Source organism: Ambystoma mexicanum, chromosome 5p (assembly GCF_040938575.1).
Source record: "Ambystoma mexicanum isolate Mex_15411 chromosome 5p, UKY_AmexF1_1, whole genome shotgun sequence".
Lineage (NCBI taxonomy): Eukaryota > Metazoa > Chordata > Amphibia > Caudata > Ambystomatidae > Ambystoma > Ambystoma mexicanum.
This window is the reverse complement of record NC_090930.1, coordinates 741,038,194-741,055,543: the sequence shown is the minus strand read 5'-3', so window position 1 is coordinate 741,055,543 and position 17,350 is coordinate 741,038,194. Positions and strand designations below refer to the sequence as shown.

General features: G+C 39.4%; 12 non-coding genes across 12 annotated transcripts; 6 read left to right on the top strand and 6 right to left on the bottom strand.

The window, feature by feature from the left end:
• Positions 1-1,983: 1,983 nt before the first annotated feature.
• TRNAQ-CUG (transfer RNA glutamine (anticodon CUG)) lies at positions 1,984-2,055 on the top strand. The gene has a single exon. It is a non-coding gene; the product is annotated as a tRNA-Gln (tRNA).
• A 910-nt stretch (positions 2,056-2,965) lies between these two features.
• On the bottom strand, positions 2,966-3,037 carry TRNAQ-UUG (transfer RNA glutamine (anticodon UUG)). The gene has a single exon. It is a non-coding gene; the product is annotated as a tRNA-Gln (tRNA).
• A 259-nt stretch (positions 3,038-3,296) lies between these two features.
• Positions 3,297-3,368, top strand: TRNAQ-CUG (transfer RNA glutamine (anticodon CUG)). The gene has a single exon. It is a non-coding gene; the product is annotated as a tRNA-Gln (tRNA).
• Positions 3,369-4,249: 881 nt separating this feature from the next.
• On the bottom strand, positions 4,250-4,321 carry TRNAQ-UUG (transfer RNA glutamine (anticodon UUG)). Its single transcript has one exon. It is a non-coding gene; the product is annotated as a tRNA-Gln (tRNA).
• A 2,370-nt stretch (positions 4,322-6,691) lies between these two features.
• TRNAQ-CUG (transfer RNA glutamine (anticodon CUG)) lies at positions 6,692-6,763 on the top strand. The gene has a single exon. It is a non-coding gene; the product is annotated as a tRNA-Gln (tRNA).
• A 910-nt stretch (positions 6,764-7,673) lies between these two features.
• Positions 7,674-7,745, bottom strand: TRNAQ-UUG (transfer RNA glutamine (anticodon UUG)). Its single transcript has one exon. It is a non-coding gene; the product is annotated as a tRNA-Gln (tRNA).
• Positions 7,746-8,004: 259 nt separating this feature from the next.
• TRNAQ-CUG (transfer RNA glutamine (anticodon CUG)) lies at positions 8,005-8,076 on the top strand. The gene has a single exon. It is a non-coding gene; the product is annotated as a tRNA-Gln (tRNA).
• Positions 8,077-8,957: 881 nt separating this feature from the next.
• Positions 8,958-9,029, bottom strand: TRNAQ-UUG (transfer RNA glutamine (anticodon UUG)). Its single transcript has one exon. It is a non-coding gene; the product is annotated as a tRNA-Gln (tRNA).
• A 3,318-nt stretch (positions 9,030-12,347) lies between these two features.
• TRNAQ-UUG (transfer RNA glutamine (anticodon UUG)) lies at positions 12,348-12,419 on the bottom strand. The gene has a single exon. It is a non-coding gene; the product is annotated as a tRNA-Gln (tRNA).
• A 259-nt stretch (positions 12,420-12,678) lies between these two features.
• Positions 12,679-12,750, top strand: TRNAQ-CUG (transfer RNA glutamine (anticodon CUG)). The gene has a single exon. It is a non-coding gene; the product is annotated as a tRNA-Gln (tRNA).
• An 881-nt stretch (positions 12,751-13,631) lies between these two features.
• TRNAQ-UUG (transfer RNA glutamine (anticodon UUG)) lies at positions 13,632-13,703 on the bottom strand. The gene has a single exon. It is a non-coding gene; the product is annotated as a tRNA-Gln (tRNA).
• Positions 13,704-16,083: 2,380 nt separating this feature from the next.
• TRNAQ-CUG (transfer RNA glutamine (anticodon CUG)) lies at positions 16,084-16,155 on the top strand. Its single transcript has one exon. It is a non-coding gene; the product is annotated as a tRNA-Gln (tRNA).
• The last annotated feature ends 1,195 nt before the right edge of the window (positions 16,156-17,350 follow it).

Here is a 17,350-nt window from a genome sequence, read left to right as displayed (position 1 = left end):
AGATTTCCTAGCAGTGGCTGTGATGAATAGTTCAATTTGATAGCAGCTTCCTTTTGAGAATTTGAAAAAAAAAGAATTAAATAGTCTCTCTGGATGACTCTGCTTTGATTTCTATGTGCACATCCCTTTTGCGTTTCAGAGGGATTGACCAACATACACAACAGTGCTTGGAAGACCTCTTCCTCCCTCATGGCATGTAAAGCTAACCTCTCTCCTACCGTGTGTTTTTTTACTTTTTAACTTCCCCTTCCGAGTCATGATCATGTAACTGAATTTACATTTTTAGATTTTAACTGCAGTAGTTGCTTGTTTTTCATTTTTATTTTTTGTGTACGCATACATCCCTTTTTGTGGGGAGGGGGGAGTGATGTCTGTTTACTTATATTAGCTAATATAGGTCATTTTATGTCCGCTTACAATATGTGTCAGGATTTTTTATGTCGTTTCCAATCAATGTCTAATATCAAGTGGTTTGCAGCAGTCATACAAAGGCACGTAACACCCCCAAAACACCTACATAAGTTAGAAATACTCCGGAAGAGTACTCAGTTTATGAAAAGGCGGTGAATCCCAAATAGAACTGTAAATGTAAGCTAGCAAGCAGACTGTGCACCCCTGTTTGGAACTATGACCTGTGTGTTGCCCTCTATTAACAGAACAATGTAACTGCAGCCCATGTCACATAAAATAGAAAGTAGAGATTATGCAAATTAACTCCCAGAAGAGCCTGGTGTCACCCCAAAAGGTGTCATGCTTTTCACACCAAGAAACATCCACACATAGATCCCTGCGAACCTCAAAAACGTACAGGAAACCCTGTCCAGCGCTTTGCTCCCAGAGGAGATGAGGTTGAAAAACCACCCTATGTTAAAAGTGTCCATAATCCATGCCAGCTGCCCTGTCTATAGGCCTAGGGGCATGAGTGGAAGGGTTTAACCTGCCTGGGTTCTTGGGCATGGTTTCATCATGCCTCAGTTTACAATGGCACTCTGCCACTTTGTCAGGCTTTAAAGAAGCCTGACTCCTGCAGAGCAAAAGATCTGATTATTTCCTTACATGTTTTGTACGTAAGAATGCGGATGGTGCTCTGAGCCTCCTATGGTGGTTATTAAGCATGGTATACATACCATAGCATGTAACTGTGCCTACAAATGGAACATTTTGTTCATTTATTAGGGAGTTGTGAAAATGGCAAAATCAAATTGCCATTACTGACACAGACCAGCTGCCGCTGTCCGGACATTTCGTCGAAAGACATTTCGTCGAAAGACATTTGGTCGACGTAATTTGGTCGAAAGCCAAATGGTCGATTTTTTTATTTATATATATATATATTTTTTAGGTTGTAGTTTAGGGAAAAAAAGGGGTTTTTAGAAAAAAAGGGGGTTGGGGGGACCCCCCCAAACCCCCCCACAAAAAAAAATGTGAAAATAACAAACAAAGCAATTCGACCATTTGGTTTTCGACCAAATGGTTTCGACCAATTGTCCTGTCGACAAATTTTTTTCGACGAAATGTCTGGCAACCCAGCTGCCGACTGTTGCTATTGACAGGAGTTCCAGGTGTATAAACTGAGGAGATCACCAGTTCAATTACCTGTGAACGCATTTTGAAGCTCATTCACAACCAGTTCATGCCCGTTCTCTCCATTTTGGCTTTCTGGCTGGCCGAGGGGCCCTTCAGTAATGTTCTTTGCTAACCATTACACCATGGGCCCCTTGCTGGTGCAACCTGACAGAGTTGTAACAGAAATGAGAATCGAGATCTCATGCATCATTTTAACAAACTCATATTCCTAGCCCACGGATATTATGCAAATGTGGAACTGTTTAGTTGGTTGTTGCGCAATAGCAAACTCTTTGCTTTACAGCTCATTTGGATAGGATTCTTCCTCTGGAGGCATAAGATAAATGAATATTGCATACATTCTCTAAAAGGCTCTTTTTTTGCTGCAATGACGTTCATCATGTCACTAAGTATGTAGGTTCCATGGTGTAATGGTTAGCACTCTGGACTCTGAATCCAGCGATCCGAGTTCAAATCTCGGTGGGACCTTGGGAATTACTGTTTTTGTTTTCCTCTCAGTGTCTTGTTTTAATAGCAATGACGCTGATGTGTCTCCCACTTTCATAGCATTATTCCCTGGGTGCATTTGAAAAAAGAAAGATTTTCCATGGATGACGCTCTTTAGCCACAATGAAACCCACCACTTTCTGTGGTGTGAAAGACCCATGGTGTAATGGTAGCACCCTGGAGGTTGAATCCAATAATTTGCATTCAAATCTCTGTAAGAGTTTACCATCAGTCGAACCTTTCCCTTATCGTTTATTGTGGATGTCTTCTTTGAAGAAAGGTATGATCCAACTAAAGTAAGTACATTCACGAATGGGCCCTTGATCGGTACAAACAGTATTTATACACCTCAGGCCTTTTGTGAATTAAGAAAAGTGTGTTCTTCGTTCTATTTTTCATCTCAAACTGATACCTTCATTTTACAAACATTAAACTGTTAAGACGCTTGATTAATATCATTGATTCTGAATGTGGTCGCTTTTCATAGGATTAACCCTTTAACAATTTTGAAAGAGAATGGCGATACAATAGAGCTGCTTTTCCCAAAATGGTATTATTAATGTTGTTGCTGCATCTTCAAGTAAAAAGAGAATCCATTGGGTCACAGATTGAGCATGTTTCTTAACATTGAGTTAAGTTTGAAAATTTCAAATCTTTTATGTATGTTTCCGATGCAGATCTGCCCATCGACTCAGAATGACCTCACTGTTCATACATTTAAAAAAAATGCATAAAGGTTAAGGTGCTAGGCACAAAAGTGGATTTTTATGAAAAGTTATGCCAGAGAGTGAGAGCGAAAATGAATACCCTACACCACTAACCTTATGAATATTACTATCTTTGGCCTATAATTTAAGACAACAAGGAGACAAAGTGTGTTAGAGCAAGAGAGAGGTTCCACCGAGACTTGAACTCGGATCGCTGGATTCAAAGTCCAAAGTGCTAACCATTACACCATGGAACCCTTGTTGAGCAGAGCTTCATAAGGGCAATGAGAATATAGGGCACAGTCAAGGTTTTTACTGACCTATAGTAACCGTTTACTGATATTATATCGAAGCAGCACTGTTGCTGTTGGATGCTGTGCAATCGCAAAGTATTGGCTTCATGTCTCATTTGGATCAAATTCTTCCTCTGGAGTCTAATGATATAGGAATATTACATATTTTCTCTGATGTGCTCTGTTTTTCCAGAATGAAGTGCATCAGACTATTGAATATGTGGGTTCCATGGTGTAATGGTTAGCACTCTGGACTCTGAATCCAGCGATCCGAGTTCAAGTCTCGGTGGGACCTTGGGGCTGCTTCTCTTTTAGAGTTGCCTTTCATTTGCAGATAGATATAACAGCAATAGCTTTGCTTTACAGCCCACTTTGATGGCAGTCTTCTTTGACCAAAGAATATTAATAGTTTCTGGGGATGACTCTCTTTTGCCACAAAGAAACTGCCCACTCTCATATCTCCAAAGCTCCAAGGTATAATGGCTATTAAACTGGCTTTTGATCTCAGCGATTTACATTGAAAGCCCAGGAGGCCCCTAAAATCAGTTGAATTGTTTCCTGATAATTTAGAGTTTATTTCTTCTTTCGAGAAAGGTGTGATCCAAATAAAGTAAGTACATTTAAACAAGGGCACTTGATCAGTAAATGCACTACTTTCTAGAACTCATAACTCTTGTAAGTTATAAAAAGTTTGCTCTCCATACAGTTTGTCAACTCAAAGAATTAAATTTTTTACACATTTAATAAGACCATCAAATTGCTTGAAACATAGGAATGATTGTGAAAGTGAATATGATTCACCAAAATAATTGTATAACATTTTTTAATGTTAATAAAATAGGGCTTTTTCCAATCTTTTCACATCAATGTTGTTTCTGCATGTTCCAGTGAGCAGAGAATCTACTGCACATAGTGTGTACATTTTTCTTTTCATAGAGTTAAGGTTGGACATTATTCATCTGTGGAAAATGTTTCTGAGAGATATCTGGGTGCCCACTCTGATTGACCTTAGGGATTGTACATTAACGATATGTAGTTGCATCACTGTATTGGTATCAGGCACCAAAGTGCATTTAAATGTAATGTCGTGCAGAGAGAGTCGACTGAACTTCTGAATATTAACTCTGTTGAATTGTAATTTGAGAAATTAGAAAATGGAGTGTAAGAGCAAGATAACGGTCCCACCGAGACTTGAACTCGGATCGTTGGATTCAAAGTCCAAAGTGCTAACCATTACACCATGGAACCCTTGCAAGATGCACCTGAGAGCGATGAATCAGAAATGGCAATATAGAGCACATTTACAATTTTTACAGATTCATAGTCCCAATTGACTGATATCATACAAACACAGCGATGTTGTCGATTGACGTTGTGCTATAGCAATCTCTGTGCTTTATAGAGCATGTAGATCAAATTCTTCCTCTTGAGGCATATGATTAAGCAATATTAAATATTGTTTCTGACTGCCTCTGTTTTGGCATAATGAAGGTCAGCATTTGCGGAAGTATTTAGGTTCCATGGTCTAATGGTTAGTTGGCTGGACTCTGAATTTAGTAATCTGACATGTTATAGCTATATTTTGTTTTCCTTTGGGTGTATTGTCATTTTATGCACATAGATTTCCTAGCAGTGGCTGTGATGAATAGTTCAATTTGATAGCAGCTTCCTTTTGAGAATTTGAAAAAAAAAGAATTAAATAGTCTCTCTGGATGACTCTGCTTTGATTTCTATGTGCACATCCCTTTTGCGTTTCAGAGGGATTGACCAACATACACAACAGTGCTTGGAAGACCTCTTCCTCCCTCATGGCATGTAAAGCTAACCTCTCTCCTACCGTGTGTTTTTTTACTTTTTAACTTCCCCTTCCGAGTCATGATCATGTAACTGAATTTACATTTTTAGATTTTAACTGCAGTAGTTGCTTGTTTTTCATTTTTATTTTTTGTGTACGCATACATCCCTTTTTGTGGGGAGGGGGGAGTGATGTCTGTTTACTTATATTAGCTAATATAGGTCATTTTATGTCCGCTTACAATATGTGTCAGGATTTTTTATGTCGTTTCCAATCAATGTCTAATATCAAGTGGTTTGCAGCAGTCATACAAAGGCACGTAACACCCCCAAAACACCTACATAAGTTAGAAATACTCCGGAAGAGTACTCAGTTTATGAAAAGGCGGTGAATCCCAAATAGAACTGTAAATGTAAGCTAGCAAGCAGACTGTGCACCCCTGTTTGGAACTATGACCTGTGTGTTGCCCTCTATTAACAGAACAATGTAACTGCAGCCCATGTCACATAAAATAGAAAGTAGAGATTATGCAAATTAACTCCCAGAAGAGCCTGGTGTCACCCCAAAAGGTGTCATGCTTTTCACACCAAGAAACATCCACACATAGATCCCTGCGAACCTCAAAAACGTACAGGAAACCCTGTCCAGCGCTTTGCTCCCAGAGGAGATAAGGTTGAAAAACCACCCTATGTTAAAAGTGTCCATAATCCATGCCAGCTGCCCTGTCTATAGAACCTGGCCGTTCGTGGCCTAGGGGCATGAGTGGAAGGGTTTAACCTGCCTGGGTTCTTGGGCATGGTTTCATCATGCCTCAGTTTACAATGGCACTCTGCCACTTTGTCAGGCTTTAAAGAAGCCTGACTCCTGCAGAGCAAAAGATCTGATTATTTCCTTACATGTTTTGTACGTAAGAATGCGGATGGTGCTCTGAGCCTCCTATGGTGGTTATTAAGCATGGTATACATACCATAGCATGTAACTGTGCCTACAAATGGAACATTTTGTTCATTTATTAGGGAGTTGTGAAAATGGCAAAATCAAATTGCCATTACTGACACAGACCAGCTGCCGCTGTCCGGACATTTCGTCGAAAGACATTTGGTCGAAAGACATTTGGTCGACGTAATTTGGTCGAAAGCCAAATGGTCGATTTTTTTATCTATATATATATATATTTTTTAGGTTGTAGTTTAGGGAAAAAAAGGGGTTTTTAGAAAAAAAGGGGGTTGGGGGGACCCCCCCAAACCCCCCCACAAAAAAAAATGTGAAAATAAAAAACAAAGCAATTCGACCATTTGGTTTTCGACCAAATGGTTTCGACCAATTGTCCTGTCGACAAATTTTTTTCGACGAAATGTCTGGCAACCCAGCTGCCGACTGTTGCTATTGACAGGAGTTCCAGGTGTATAAACTGAGGAGATCACCAGTTCAATTACCTGTGAACGCATTTTGAAGCTCATTCACAACCAGTTCATGCCCGTTCTCTCCATTTTGGCTTTCTGGCTGGCCGAGGGGCCCTTCAGTAATGTTCTTTGCTAACCATTACACCATGGGCCCCTTGCTGGTGCAACCTGACAGAGTTGTAACAGAAATGAGAATCGAGATCTCATGCATCATTTTAACAAACTCATATTCCTAGCCCATGGATATTATGCAAATGTGGAACTGTTTAGTTGGTTGTTGCGCAATAGCAAACTCTTTGCTTTACAGCTCATTTGGATAGGATTCTTCCTCTGGAGGCATAAGATAAAAGAATATTGCATACATTCTCTAAAAGGCTCTTTTTTTGCTGCAATGACGTTCATCATGTCACTAAGTATGTAGGTTCCATGGTGTAATGGTTAGCACTCTGGACTCTGAATCCAGCGATCCGAGTTCAAATCTCGGTGGGACCTTGGGAATTACTGTGTTTGTTTTCCTCTCAGTGTCTTGTTTTAATAGCAATGACGCTGATGTGTCGCCCACTTTCATAGCATTATTCCCTGGGTGCATTTGAAAAAAGAAAGATTTTCCATGGATGACGCTCTTTAGCCACAATGAAACCCACCACTTTCTGTGGTGTGAAAGACCCATGGTGTAATGGTAGCACCCTGGAGGTTGAATCCAATAATTTGCATTCAAATCTCTGTAAGAGTTTACCATCAGTCGAACCTTTCCCTTATCGTTTATTGTGGATGTCTTCTTTGAAGAAAGGTATGATCCAACTAAAGTAAGTACATTCACGAATGGGCCCTTGGTCGGTACAAACAGTATTTATACACCTCAGGCCTTTTGTGAATTAAGAAAAGTGTGTTCTTCGTTCTATTTTTCATCTCAAACTGATACCTTCATTTTACAAACATTAAACTGTTAAGACGCTTGATTAATATCATTGATTCTGAATGTGGTCGCTTTTCATAGGATTAACCCTTTAACAATTTTGAAAGAGAATGGCGATACAATAGAGCTGCTTTTCCCAAAATGGTATTATTAATGTTGTTGCTGCATCTTCAAGTAAAAAGAGAATCCATTGGGTCACAGATTGAGCATGTTTCTTAACATTGAGTTAAGTTTGAAAATTTCAAATCTTTTATGTATGTTTCCGATGCAGATCTGCCCATCGACTCAGAATGACCTCACTGTTCATACATTTAAAAAAAATGCATAAAGGTTAAGGTGCTAGGCACAAAAGTGGATTTTTATGAAAAGTTATGCCAGAGAGTGAGAGCGAAAATGAATACCCTACACCACTAACCTTATGAATATTACTATCTTTGGCCTATAATTTAAGACAACAAGGAGACAAAGTGTGTTAGAGCAAGAGAGAGGTTCCACCGAGACTTGAACTCGGATCGCTGGATTCAAAGTCCAAAGTGCTAACCATTACACCATGGAACCCTTGTTGAGCAGAGCTTCATAAGGGCAATGAGAATATAGGGCACAGTCAAGGTTTTTACTGACCTATAGTAACCGTTTACTGATATTATATCGAAGCAGCACTGTTGCTGTTGGATGCTGTGCAATCGCAAAGTATTGGCTTCATGTCTCATTTGGATCAAATTCTTCCTCTGGAGTCTAATGATATAGGAATATTACATATTTTCTCTGATGTGCTCTGTTTTTCCAGAATGAAGTGCATCAGGCTACTGAATATGTGGGTTCCATGGTGTAATGGTTAGCACTCTGGACTCTGAATCCAGCAATCCGAGTTCAAGTCTCGGTGGGACCTTGGGGCTGCTTCTCTTTTAGAGTTGCCTTTCATTTGCAGATAGATATAACAGCAATAGCTTTGCTTTACAGCCCACTTTGATGGCAGTCTTCTTTGACCAAAGAATATTAATAGTTTCTGGGGATGACTCTCTTTTGCCACAAAGAAACTGCCCACTCTCATATCTCCAAAGCTCCAAGGTATAATGGCTATTAAACTGGCTTTTGATCTCAGCGATTTACATTGAAAGCCCAGGAGGCCCCGAAAATCAGTTGAATTGTTTCCTGATAATTTAGAGTTTATTTCTTCTTTCGAGAAATGTGTGATCCAAATAAAGTAAGTACATTTAAACAAGGGCACTTGATCAGTAAATGCACTACTTTCTAGAACTCATAACTCTTGTAAGTTATAAAAAGTTTGCTCTCCATACAGTTTGTCAACTCAAAGAATTACATTTTTTACACATTTAATAAGACCATCAAATTGCTTGAAACATAGGAATGATTGTGAAAGTGAATATGATTCACCAAAATAATTGTATAACATTTTTTAATGTTAATAAAATAGGGCTTTTTCCAATCTTTTCACATCAATGTTGTTTCTGCATGTTCCAGTGAGCAGAGAATCTACTGCACATAGTGTGTACATTTTTCTTTTCATAGAGTTAAGGTTGGACATTATTCATCTGTGGAAAATGTTTCTGAGAGATATCTGGGTGCCCACTCTGATTGACCTTAGGGATTGTACATTAACAATATGTAGTTGCATCACTGTATTGGTATCAGGCACCAAAGTGCATTTAAATGTAATGTCGTGCAGAGAGAGTCGACTGAACTTCTGAATATTAACTCTGTTGAATTGTAATTTGAGAAATTAGAAAATGGAGTGTAAGAGCAAGATAACGGTCCCACCGAGACTAGAACTCGGATCGTTGGATTCAAAGTCCAAAGTGCTAACCATTACACCATGGAACCCTTGCAAGATGCACCTGAGAGCGATGAATCAGAAATGGCAATATAGAGCACATTTACAATTTTTACAGATTCATAGTCCCAATTGACTGATATCATACAAACACAGCGATGTTGTCGATTGACGTTGTGCTATAGCAATCTCTGTGCTTTATAGAGCATGTAGATCAAATTCTTCCTCTTGAGGCATATGATTAAGCAATATTAAATATTGTTTCTGACTGCCTCTGTTTTGGCATAATGAAGTTCAGCATTTGCGGAAGTATTTAGGTTCCATGGTCTAATGGTTAGTTGGCTGGACTCTGAATTTAGTAATCTGACATGTTATAGCTATATTTTGTTTTCCTTTGGGTGTATTGTCATTTTATGCACATAGATTTCCTAGCAGTGGCTGTGATGAATAGTTCAATTTGATAGCAGCTTCCTTTTGAGAATTTGAAAAAAAAAGAATTAAATAGTCTCTCTGGATGACTCTGCTTTGATTTCTATGTGCACATCCCTTTTGCGTTTCAGAGGGATTGACCAACATACACAACAGTGCTTGGAAGACCTCTTCCTCCCTCATGGCATGTAAAGCTAACCTCTCTCCTACCGTGTGTTTTTTTACTTTTTAACTTCCCCTTCCGAGTCATGATCATGTAACTGAATTTACATTTTTAGATTTTAACTGCAGTAGTTGCTTGTTTTTCATTTTTATTTTTTGTGTACGCATACATCCCTTTTTGTGGGGAGGGGGGAGTGATGTCTGTTTACTTATATTAGCTAATATAGGTCATTTTATGTCCGCTTACAATATGTGTCAGGATTTTTTATGTCGTTTCCAATCAATGTCTAATATCAAGTGGTTTGCAGCAGTCATACAAAGGCACGTAACACCCCCAAAACACCTACATAAGTTAGAAATACTCCGGAAGAGTACTCAGTTTATGAAAAGGCGGTGAATCCCAAATAGAACTGTAAATGTAAGCCAGCAAGCAGACTGTGCACCCCTGTTTGGAACTATGACCTGTGTGTTGCCCTCTATTAACAGAACAATGTAACTGCAGCCCATGTCACATAAAATAGAAAGTAGAGATTATGCAAATTAACTCCCAGAAGAGCCTGGTGTCACCCCAAAAGGTGTCATGCTTTTCACACCAAGAAACATCCACACATAGATCCCTGCGAACCTCAAAAACGTACAGGAAACCCTGTCCAGCGCTTTGCTCCCAGAGGAGATAAGGTTGAAAAACCACCCTATGTTAAAAGTGTCCATAATCCATGCCAGCTGCCCTGTCTATAGAACCTGGCCGTTCGTGGCTGTTCGTGGCCTAGGGGCATGAGTGGAAGGGTTTAACCTGCCTGGGTTCTTGGGCATGGTTTCATCATGCCTCAGTTTACAATGGCACTCTGCCACTTTGTCAGGCTTTAAAGAAGCCTGACTCCTGCAGAGCAAAAGATCTGATTATTTCCTTACATGTTTTGTACGTAAGAATGCGGATGGTGCTCTGAGCCTCCTATGGTGGTTATTAAGCATGGTATACATACCATAGCATGTAACTGTGCCTACAAATGGAACATTTTGTTCATTTATTAGGGAGTTGTGAAAATGGCAAAATCAAATTGCCATTACTGACACAGACCAGCTGCCGCTGTCCGGACATTTCGTCGAAAGACATTTCGTCGAAAGACATTTGGTCGACGTAATTTGGTCGAAAGCCAAATGGTCGATTTTTTTATTTATATATATATATATTTTTTAGGTTGTAGTTTAGGGAAAAAAGGGGTTTTTAGAAAAAAAGGGGGTTGGGGGGACCCCCCCAAACCCCCCCACAAAAAAAAATGTGAAAATAAAAAACAAAGCAATTCGACCATTTGGTTTTCAACCAAATGGTTTCGACCAATTGTCCTGTCGACAAATTTTTTTCGACGAAATGTCTGGCAACCCAGCTGCCGACTGTTGCTATTGACAGGAGTTCCAGGTGTATAAACTGAGGAGATCACCAGTTCAATTACCTGTGAACGCATTTTGAAGCTCATTCACAACCAGTTCATGCCCGTTCTCTCCATTTTGGCTTTCTGGCTGGCCGAGGGGCCCTTCAGTAATGTTCTTTGCTAACCATTACACCATGGGCCCCTTGCTGGTGCAACCTGACAGAGTTGTAACAGAAATGAGAATCGAGATCTCATGCATCATTTTAACAAACTCATATTCCTAGCCCACGGATATTATGCAAATGCGGAACTGTTTAGTTGGTTGTTGCGCAATAGCAAACTCTTTGCTTTACAGCTCATTTGGATAGGATTCTTCCTCTGGAGGCATAAGATAAAAGAATATTGCATACATTCTCTAAAAGGCTCTTTTTTTGCTGCAATGGTTAGCACTCTGGACTCTGAATCCAGCGATCCGAGTTCAAATCTCGGTGGGACCTTGGGAATTACTGTGTTTGTTTTCCTCTCAGTGTCTTGTTTTAATAGCAATGACGCTGATGTGTCGCCCACTTTCATAGCATTATTCCCTGGGTGCATTTGAAAAAAGAAAGATTTTCCATGGATGACGCTCTTTAGCCACAATGAAACCCACCACTTTCTGTGGTGTGAAAGACCCATGGTGTAATGGTAGCACCCTGGAGGTTGAATCCAATAATTTGCATTCAAATCTCTGTAAGAGTTTACCATCAGTCGAACCTTTCCCTTATCGTTTATTGTGGATGTCTTCTTTGAAGAAAGGTATGATCCAACTAAAGTAAGTACATTCACGAATGGGCCCTTGGTCGGTACAAACAGTATTTATACACCTCAGGCCTTTTGTGAATTAAGAAAAGTGTGTTCTTCGTTCTATTTTTCATCTCAAACTGATACCTTCATTTTACAAACATTAAACTGTTAAGACGCTTGATTAATATCATTGATTCTGAATGTGGTCGCTTTTCATAGGATTAACCCTTTAACAATTTTGAAAGAGAATGGCGATACAATAGAGCTGCTTTTCCCAAAATGGTATTATTAATGTTGTTGCTGCATCTTCAAGTAAAAAGAGAATCCATTGGGTCACAGATTGAGCATGTTTCTTAACATTGAGTTAAGTTTGAAAATTTCAAATCTTTTATGTATGTTTCCGATGCAGATCTGCCCATCGACTCAGAATGACCTCACTGTTCATACATTTAAAAAAAATGCATAAAGGTTAAGGTGCTAGGCACAAAAGTGGATTTTTATGAAAAGTTATGCCAGAGAGTGAGAGCGAAAATGAATACCCTACACCACTAACCTTATGAATATTACTATCTTTGGCCTATAATTTAAGACAACAAGGAGACAAAGTGTGTTAGAGCAAGAGAGAGGTTCCACCGAGACTTGAACTCGGATCGCTGGATTCAAAGTCCAAAGTGCTAACCATTACACCATGGAACCCTTGTTGAGCAGAGCTTCATAAGGGCAATGAGAATATAGGGCACAGTCAAGGTTTTTACTGACCTATAGTAACCGTTTACTGATATTATATCGAAGCAGCACTGTTGCTGTTGGATGCTGTGCAATCGCAAAGTATTGGCTTCATGTCTCATTTGGATCAAATTCTTCCTCTGGAGTCTAATGATATAGGAATATTACATATTTTCTCTGATGTGCTCTGTTTTTCCAGAATGAAGTGCATCAGGCTACTGAATATGTGGGTTCCATGGTGTAATGGTTAGCACTCTGGACTCTGAATCCAGCGATCCGAGTTCAAGTCTCGGTGGGACCTTGGGGCTGCTTCTCTTTTAGAGTTGCCTTTCATTTGCAGATAGATATAACAGCAATAGCTTTGCTTTACAGCCCACTTTGATGGCAGTCTTCTTTGACCAAAGAATATTAATAGTTTCTGGGGATGACTCTCTTTTGCCACAAAGAAACTGCCCACTCTCATATCTCCAAAGCTCCAAGGTATAATGGCTATTAAACTGGCTTTTGATCTCAGCGATTTACATTGAAAGCCCAGGAGGCCCCTAAAATCAGTTGAATTGTTTCCTGATAATTTAGAGTTTATTTCTTCTTTCGAGAAAGGTGTGATCCAAATAAAGTAAGTACATTTAAACAAGGGCACTTGATCAGTAAATGCACTACTTTCTAGAACTCATAACTCTTGTAAGTTATAAAAAGTTTGCTCTCCATACAGTTTGTCAACTCAAAGAATTACATTTTTTACACATTTAATAAGACCATCAAATTGCTTGAAACATAGGAATGATTGTGAAAGTGAATATGATTCACCAAAATAATTGTATAACATTTTTTAATGTTAATAAAATAGGGCTTTTTCCAATCTTTTCACATCAATGTTGTTTCTGCATGTTCCAGTGAGCAGAGAATCTACTGCACATAGTGTGTACATTTTTCTTTTCATAGAGTTAAGGTTGGACATTATTCATCTGTGGAAAATGTTTCTGAGAGATATCTGGGTGCCCACTCTGATTGACCTTAGGGATTGTACATTAACGATATGTAGTTGCATCACTGTATTGGTATCAGGCACTAAAGTGCATTTAAATGTAATGTCGTGCAGAGAGAGTCGACTGAACTTCTGAATATTAACTCTGTTGAATTGTAATTTGAGAAATTAGAAAATGGAGTGTAAGAGCAAGATAACGGTCCCACCGAGACTTGAACTCGGATCGTTGGATTCAAAGTCCAAAGTGCTAACCATTACACCATGGAACCCTTGCAAGATGCACCTGAGAGCGATGAATCAGAAATGGCAATATAGAGCACATTTACAATTTTTACAGATTCATAGTCCCAATTGACTGATATCATACAAACACAGCGATGTTGTCGATTGACGTTGTGCTATAGCAATCTCTGTGCTTTATAGAGCATGTAGATCAAATTCTTCCTCTTGAGGCATATGATTAAGCAATATTAAATATTGTTTCTGACTGCCTCTGTTTTGGCATAATGAAGTTCAGCATTTGCGGAAGTATTTAGGTTCCATGGTCTAATGGTTAGTTGGCTGGACTCTGAATTTAGTAATCTGACATGTTATAGCTATATTTTGTTTTCCTTTGGGTGTATTGTCATTTTATGCACATAGATTTCCTAGCAGTGGCTGTGATGAATAGTTCAATTTGATAGCAGCTTCCTTTTGAGAATTTGAAAAAAAAAGAATTAAATAGTCTCTCTGGATGACTCTGCTTTGATTTCTATGTGCACATCCCTTTTGCGTTTCAGAGGGATTGACCAACATACACAACAGTGCTTGGAAGACCTCTTCCTCCCTCATGGCATGTAAAGCTAACCTCTCTCCTACCGTGTGTTTTTTTACTTTTTAACTTCCCCTTCCGAGTCATGATCATGTAACTGAATTTACATTTTTAGATTTTAACTGCAGTAGTTGCTTGTTTTTCATTTTTATTTTTTGTGTACGCATACATCCCTTTTTGTGGGGAGGGGGGAGTGATGTCTGTTTACTTATATTAGCTAATATAGGTCATTTTATGTCCGCTTACAATATGTGTCAGGATTTTTTATGTCGTTTCCAATCAATGTCTAATATCAAGTGGTTTGCAGCAGTCATACAAAGGCACGTAACACCCCCAAAACACCTACATAAGTTAGAAATACTCCGGAAGAGTACTCAGTTTATGAAAAGGCGGTGAATCCCAAATAGAACTGTAAATGTAAGCTAGCAAGCAGACTGTGCACCCCTGTTTGGAACTATGACCTGTGTGTTGCCCTCTATTAACAGAACAATGTAACTGCAGCCCATGTCACATAAAATAGAAAGTAGAGATTATGCAAATTAACTCCCAGAAGAGCCTGGTGTCACCCCAAAAGGTGTCATGCTTTTCACACCAAGAAACATCCACACATAGATCCCTGCGAACCTCAAAAACGTACAGGAAACCCTGTCCAGCGCTTTGCTCCCAGAGGAGATAAGGTTGAAAAACCACCCTATGTTAAAAGTGTCCATAATCCATGCCAGCTGCCCTGTCTATAGAACCTGGCCGTTCGTGGCTGTTCGTGGCCTAGGGGCATGAGTGGAAGGGTTTAACCTGCCTGGGTTCTTGGGCATGGTTTCATCATGCCTCAGTTTACAATGGCACTCTGCCACTTTGTCAGGCTTTAAAGAAGCCTGACTCCTGCAGAGCAAAAGATCTGATTATTTCCTTACATGTTTTGTACGTAAGAATGCGGATGGTGCTCTGAGCCTCCTATGGTGGTTATTAAGCATGGTATACATACCATAGCATGTAACTGTGCCTACAAATGGAACATTTTGTTCATTTATTAGGGAGTTGTGAAAATGGCAAAATCAAATTGCCATTACTGACACAGACCAGCTGCCGCTGTCCGGACATTTCGTCGAAAGACATTTCGTCGAAAGACATTTGGTCGACGTAATTTGGTCGAAAGCCAAATGGTCGATTTTTTTATTTATATATATATATATTTTTTAGGTTGTAGTTTAGGGAAAAAAAGGGGTTTTTAGAAAAAAAGGGGGTTGGGGGGACCCCCCCAAACCCCCCCACAAAAAAAAATGTGAAAATAAAAAACAAAGCAATTCGACCATTTGGTTTTCGACCAAATGGTTTCGACCAATTGTCCTGTCGACAAATTTTTTTCGACGAAATGTCTGGCAACCCAGCTGCCGACTGTTGCTATTGACAGGAGTTCCAGGTGTATAAACTGAGGAGATCACCAGTTCAATTACCTGTGAACGCATTTTGAAGCTCATTCACAACCAGTTCATGCCCGTTCTCTCCATTTTGGCTTTCTGGCTGGCCGAGGGGCCCTTCAGTAATGTTCTTTGCTAACCATTACACCATGGGCCCCTTGCTGGTGCAACCTGACAGAGTTGTAACAGAAATGAGAATCGAGATCTCATGCATCATTTTAACAAACTCATATTCCTAGCCCACGGATATTATGCAAATGTGGAACTGTTTAGTTGGTTGTTGTGCAATAGCAAACTCTTTGCTTTACAGCTCATTTGGATAGGATTCTTCCTCTGGAGGCATAAGATAAAAGAATATTGCATACATTCTCTAAAAGGCTCTTTTTTTGCTGCAATGACGTTCATCATGTCACTAAGTATGTAGGTTCCATGGTGTAATGGTTAGCACTCTGGACTCTGAATCCAGCGATCCGAGTTCAAATCTCGGTGGGACCTTGGGAATTACTGTGTTTGTTTTCCTCACAGTGTCTTGTTTTAATAGCAATGACGCTGATGTGTCGCCCACTTTCATAGCATTATTCCCTGGGTGCATTTGAAAAAAGAAAGATTTTCCATGGATGACGCTCTTTAGCCACAATGAAACCCACCACTTTCTGTGGTGTGAAAGACCCATGGTGTAATGGTAGCACCCTGGAGGTTGAATCCAATAATTTGCATTCAAATCTCTGTAAGAGTTTACCATCAGTCGAACCTTTCCCTTATCGTTTATTGTGGATGTCTTCTTTGAAGAAAGGTATGATCCAACTAAAGTAAGTACATTCACGAATGGGCCCTTGGTCGGTACAAACAGTATTTATACACCTCAGGCCTTTTGTGAATTAAGAAAAGTGTGTTCTTCGTTCTATTTTTCATCTCAAACTGATACCTTCATTTTACAAACATTAAACTGTTAAGACGCTTGATTAATATCATTGATTCTGAATGTGGTCGCTTTTCATAGGATTAACCCTTTAACAATTTTGAAAGAGAATGGCGATACAATAGAGCTGCTTTTCCCAAAATGGTATTATTAATGTTGTTGCTGCATCTTCAAGTAAAAAGAGAATCCATTGGGTCACAGATTGAGCATGTTTCTTAACATTGAGTTAAGTTTGAAAATTTCAAATCTTTTATGTATGTTTCCGATGCAGATCTGCCCATCGACTCAGAATGACCTCACTGTTCATACATTTAAAAAAAATGCATAAAGGTTAAGGTGCTAGGCACAAAAGTGGATTTTTATGAAAAGTTATGCCAGAGAGTGAGAGCGAAAATGAATACCCTACACCACTAACCTTATGAATATTACTATCTTTGGCCTATAATTTAAGACAACAAGGAGACAAAGTGTGTTAGAGCAAGAGAGAGGTTCCACGGATCGCTGGATTCAAAGTCCAAAGTGCTAACCATTACACCATGGAACCCTTGTTGAGCAGAGCTTCATAAGGGCAATGAGAATATAGGGCACAGTCAAGGTTTTTACTGACCTATAGTAACCGTTTACTGATATTATATCGAAGCAGCACTGTTGCTGTTGGATGCTGTGCAATCGAAAAGTATTGGCTTCATGTCTCATTTGGATCAAATTCTTCCTCTGGAGTCTAATGATATAGGAATATTACATATTTTCTCTGATGTGCTCTGTTTTTCC